The sequence below is a fragment of the Chenopodium quinoa genome, unplaced genomic scaffold, assembly GCF_001683475.1.
Source record: "Chenopodium quinoa cultivar QQ74 unplaced genomic scaffold, ASM168347v1, whole genome shotgun sequence".
Lineage (NCBI taxonomy): Eukaryota > Viridiplantae > Streptophyta > Magnoliopsida > Caryophyllales > Amaranthaceae > Chenopodium > Chenopodium quinoa.
Window position 1 is genome coordinate 23,953 of NW_018742924.1, and position 6,000 is coordinate 29,952.

Consider the following 6,000-nt stretch of genomic DNA (forward strand, 5'->3'; position numbering starts at 1 on the left):
ACAAATCGAAAATAAACAAAACCCAAACAAGAATTCAAAAAAAAATTCAAAAAAACAAAACAGACAATTCATATGAATATAGACAAAGAAATTCGAATACTAATAAAAATCAAACCCAAAAACAAAGAAATTTGGATTTTCATGAAATCAGACCCACTAACAAAGAAATTCGAATTTTCATAAAAGCAAAGAAATTCGAAACTAAAAATCAAACACAAAACTCAAACAAAAATCGAAAAAAAAAAATCAAACTTAACCAAATAAACATGGAAATTCGATTAGATAACAAAATAAATCCATGAAAATCAAAAATAAACCAAAATAAACAAAATTTTCAAACAAAACAACATACCTTATCCAATAATTCTTCCTTTTTAGGTTTATACGGTCAAATTCGACAATAAAAACTCCAGATCTGGAATTTTTATGGTCGAATTTTACCATGAAAACTACAATTTGTTTATTGTTGATGAAAATCCACACACCACCATTTGTTTGATGATGAAAATCTTAAGAAAAAGCAAGAATGGAGAAGAATATGTGAGCGAAAATGGAGAAAATAAGAAAAAAAGAGAAAGCAAAGAGAAGAAGAAGGAGAAAGGAAGGAGAAAGAGATGGAGAGGTGTGAGAAAGGAAAGAGAAGAGAGAGAAAAGGAAAGAAGAAATGCGGCGTGTAAGTTATTAGGGTTAGGGTCCGTTTATTTTATACCCAATTTTTCAAAAAAAAAAAATTACTATACTGCGACGGCTAAAGGCGGTCGCAAATTTGCGACCAGTCTATGGTCGGTCGCAATTTTTACAATTTTTGACGGCTAAAAGGCGGTCACAAATCTGCGACTGGTCCATAATCGGTCGCAATTACAGATATTTACGACTGTTTCTTTGTCGGTCGCAGATTATGCCATTTACGACCGTCTTTGACGATCGCAGATTATGACATTTACGACCGTCTCTTTGACAGTCGCAGAATATGACATTTACGACCGTTTGTGACGGTCGCAACGTTTTTTTAATTTAGAATAATTTTTAATTGTTCAAACATCCTAGCGACCGTCTAAAAGGCTAAAAACGGTCGCAAATTTGCGACCGTTATCAAAGCAGTCGTAATCTTGCGACCGCATATAAAACGGTCGCAAATTTCTTATTGTGCGACCGTTTTTCAAATGGTCGTAGAAAAACGGTCGCAATTTAGCCGAATTTTAGTAGTGTTTATTTGGTGCTAACCCACATGTGTTTGCTCATTTTGTTTAACCTATGACCGAGGATTTTTATTTTCACACAGTAATTAGTACGGACTTAAAACTGATTAAAACCTAGAAATTACACAAATTTAGGCCTGGAATTGTGCACCGTGTCACGACAAGATTGTCGCACCACGGTGTGCAATGCTGTTACACGGTGCAATGTGCCGTCTGACGGTGCACTGTACCGTGTTACGACAGTTAGCACCGTGACACGGTGCCCAGGAGGTTTGTCCAGTCAGTCTTTGTTTGGTCTTTGTGCGTGCTTATGTGGTTCGTATGTCTAGTTTGATGTCATGTCTAGCTGTACGGTCATAACATGTGTCCATAACCTCACTTAATCACTCACATGTCGTGTCAAGTTCACACACTTTTCCTTTAGTCGTGCACCATTTTATGACCGTACTTTAGGATGATCTTGTGTCGTTTTTTGTTTCGTTTTTTTTGGAGTAAGTCGGATGGTATCCTCCCATAAATATTTTTTTTAGAAAGTAAAGAAAAATTCGAAATTTTTTTTTGCCTTTTCTTTTCCTAATGGGTCAAGGTTAAGTCTAGTCATCAAAGGTGTGTTTGTTTCGATGTCACAACACTTGGTCAAGAAGCAGGGGTAGATTGTTACGGTTTGAGTCAATACCTCAACAACCTCTTATACCAAAGAGGCGTACAAGGAAACCACCACAATCATCTCCACAAAGTCCGTCTCTTGTCAACTTTCGATCAATGGCTACTAAGGAGGATATTGAGAACATTAACAAAACCATTGAGATATTGTCGATCATGATGCAAACACTCACCATCAGGGTCAACATGGTAGAGCAAGACAATCAAAACAATGTAACTGTTGCTGCAATGGATAAGATCAAAGAACAGATGAATAAGATCTCTAAAGAGTTCACCTATGTGTAGCAACCTGCCACCTCTTCGTCCATAAGGGACAAGCTTCCCGAAAAGTTTTCCACTGCTGACATTCCCAAGTTCAAGCCTCTCGATAATCCTCAATTCCACTTGAAGGCTTTTTCTGCGACCATGGATCTTAAGGGATTAGATGTGACACTCTTCCCTACTGTGTTCCCTCTTTCCTTAGAGCATGCCTGTCAACAATGGTTCTACTCTCTGGAATCCAAACATGTTGCGACTTGGGAGCATGTTACTGAAAGCTTTATGAACCGTTACAAGTGTAACATCTAAGCCAAGAATTCTGCACGTGAACTCTCCATTCTCAAATAGAAGGAGAATGAAGGCTTCACTACTTATCTAAGTAGGTGGAGAGAAATAGTTGCACTCTTGGTGGATCCTCCCAAGGAGAAAGAGATGGTTCGCCTATTTATTACAAATATGACTCATAAGTACAAGCAGCACTTGAAGTTTCTTCCTTTGAATACCTCCGAAGCTTTGTACGATATTGGGATCAATATCGAAGATGAACTGATGAAGACTGCTGGTAGCAACAACAACAACAACAACAACAACATTTGGAAAAACAAGAAGAACGACACTCATTCTTTGTCTTCTAAGCCCAATAATGCTACCAACAACGTCAATGTCAATGATTTATTAGCTCTTAATGCTCCTACTCAGATATTCTAAAGGCAAAGGAGGGTTTACACGCCTTTGGGAATGAGCTAAGATGCTGCTTTTGATCGCTTGCATAGTCAAGGACTGATTATGCCAATTAGACCCTTTATAAAACCTTGGCCAGAGAACAGAACTGATAGCTATGACCCCAATGCTTATTGCAAGTTTCATCAAGGCAAAGGTCATACTACTGAAAAGTGTTGGAGGTTGAAGGATGCAATCCAAGAACTTATTGATGCTTATCAACTTCTTGTCCCTCTAGGGGGCAAGAAGCCTAATATTCAAATAGGTCCCCTTTTCTAATTCTTTTGGTATCATGGGAGATGAAGTCTCCTTTGATCCGTCAATACTCATTCAACCTGTGAATGAACCTCTACCAGAAGTTGTATTTGTTTCAAACTGTGAAGAAGTGAATGAAATTTGGGATAGTGGCGATGAAGACGTCTATCTCAAAGATATAGCCTGTTTATCTCTTAACCCTAGTGAAGATGTTTGAGGAGACCTTGAGGTTAAGGTTCTCACCAGAAATGGACGGTTGCAATAGCCTAGTCCACTTCCACCTCCACCACAATCACAATCGATAGTTGATCCCATCGACCCTTTGAACAACGATGTGATCAAACAATTACAAAAGACTAAGGGGAAATGAATGTATGAAAGATTTTACCTACCTCCTACGAGCATCAATAGGCTGTGATGAATGCTTTGGTGAAAATAGGAGTTGATAATGATATAACTCCTTAAGGACTGGTCAGCTTTCTCACTATAAATTGCCAAGTACCAGTAACCTGATTTCTTTCTCTGACAAGGATCTACCCCAGGAAGGGGACCAACATAGCAAGGCCTTACACCTCACTGTGGTGTGTAGGCAGATGAATGTTCCTACGAGCCATGTTGATAATGGCTCAGCAATCAATGTATGCCCACTCTGCACTGCAAAGAAGTTGGGCATAAAAAATGAAGAATCGATTCCTTCTATTCAAGGGATTTGTGTTAACGATAATACTCGTCGTCAAGCCGTGGGTACTATCATGCTAAATATAACTACTGGAGCCATTGAACGTCGCACCAAGTTTCAGGTGTTTGACATTAAGGTTTCTTTCAATTTGATGTTAGGTCGTCCTTGGCTTTATGAGCTGAAGACGATCCCATCGTCGTTGCACCAAAAGGTGAAAGCTATAGTTGGAGGGGTCCCAATTACCATTGTTGCCTCCCACATGCGCATTCAAGTGGTTGATACTCCCATCGTCCATGTCGAACATGACGAGGAAGATGAAGATCTATGGGAATTTTCGTTAGACAATATTCTCATGATCGAAGAAGAGGAGAAGTGTCACCTGTACTTTGATCCTTATTAGAACACCATTGTTAATCCCATTATGAAGAAGCAAGGGCATTTCCCTGGAATGACCCTCGGACTAAAAAAGAAAATAGGTGAACTTTGGGGCCATCCTGGTGCACCTAAGAAGGATACCTTAGGCTTGGGATTCACGCCAACAAAAGAAGATATGAAACAGGCTCTCATGAAAATGAAGGCTCTTAATAATGCTCGAACCATGAAGACGGAAATGGCCATGGACCCATACCCCTTCACTCTCAACGGCCAGTACATCAAAGAAGGGGAAAACTTCCCATGCTATGAATTCCCTGAGCCTTTCGTCCACGATGGGAAGCGTGAGCCAAGTTTCGAGAAGTTCTTTGATTGTGACTTTGTCGATGAAGGCAATGAGTTCTTCACAACTGAGAAACCATCCATTCTAAGCTCTGATGATATGAACATAAATCTTCTTTTTGGACTAGAAAAGAATAAACCCAAGCCTGTCTGCAATGACGATTCTAAGCTCCTTCAAGATGTCATATTAAGAAAAGATTTTGACCCCTCTGAGTTAATTTTCCCGGCTGATGATGTTTCAAAGGGATGTCGCAAGACGACGAAGATCACTACACCAAGTGGAGAGAAGTTGGAAGTGACCGCTGGCGAAGTTCCTATGTTTGATGAATCTGAACCATCTGGGTCCGAGTTTGAGTCTGAGTTTGTAGACGAGTCCTTAGGATTTAAGGCCGACCCGATTTATACCATAGTGTCTAATGTAGTTCCCTTTAATGTCAAGTCCCTTGTTGAGTCATCTCCTCTTTTTATCCCAAATAATTACGGCGAGGTCATATCTGACCTTGCCCTCCTTGATGTAATGACCAATGAATTCAATGAAATGAGTACCTTTGCTTACAATGCGTGTCATTCCCTTAACCCTGATCAATATTGCTTTGCTAATGATAAAAATGACAAAGAAATAATAAAAGCAATGGAAGAACACGAAAATAAAACAGCAACCATCAAAGATACAGAAACAGTTAATATTTTCAATGATAAGACTATCAAAGAAGTTAAAATTGGATTAACACTAAGTCAAGACAAACGCAAAGAGCTAATTAACTTGCTTAGTGAATTTGTTGATGTATTTGCTTGGTTATACCAAGATATGCCAGGAATTGACAGGGATATAGCTCAGCATACAATACCGCTCATTCCGGGTATGAAGCCTGTCAAACAAAAGCTGCGCCGTATGTAACCAGATGTGGCTCTCAAAATCAAGGAAGAAATAAGAAAGCAATTAGCTACAGCTTTCATTAAAGTAACCAAATATCCGGAATGGATAGCTAATGTGGTTCCAGATCCGAAGAAGGATGGAAGGGTCAGAATGTGTGTTGATTACAGGGAGCTCAACAAAGCAAGCCCGAAAGATGGGTTCCCTCTACCTCACATTGACATTCTGGTCAATAACACAACAAACCATGCACTCCTATCATTCATGGACGGCTATGCTGGATACAATAAAGTATTAATGGCGAGGAAGACATGGAGAAAACCACATTCATCACATAAGGTACATATTGCCATACGGTAATGTCATTCGGGTTGAAAAACGCGGGTTCCACCTACAAAAGAGCAGCCACAACATTATTACATGATATGATGCATAAAGAGGTGGAGGTGTATGTTGACGATATGATTGTCAAATAAAAAGATCGGTCAGGCCACATTATTGCACTTCGCAAATTCTTTGAAAGACTCCGCAAATATAATATGAGGTTGAATCTAGCAAAATGTATTCAGAGTTACATGTGGCAAGCTACATGGCTATCTGATCAGTTCTCAAGGAATCAAAATTGATCCCACAAAAGT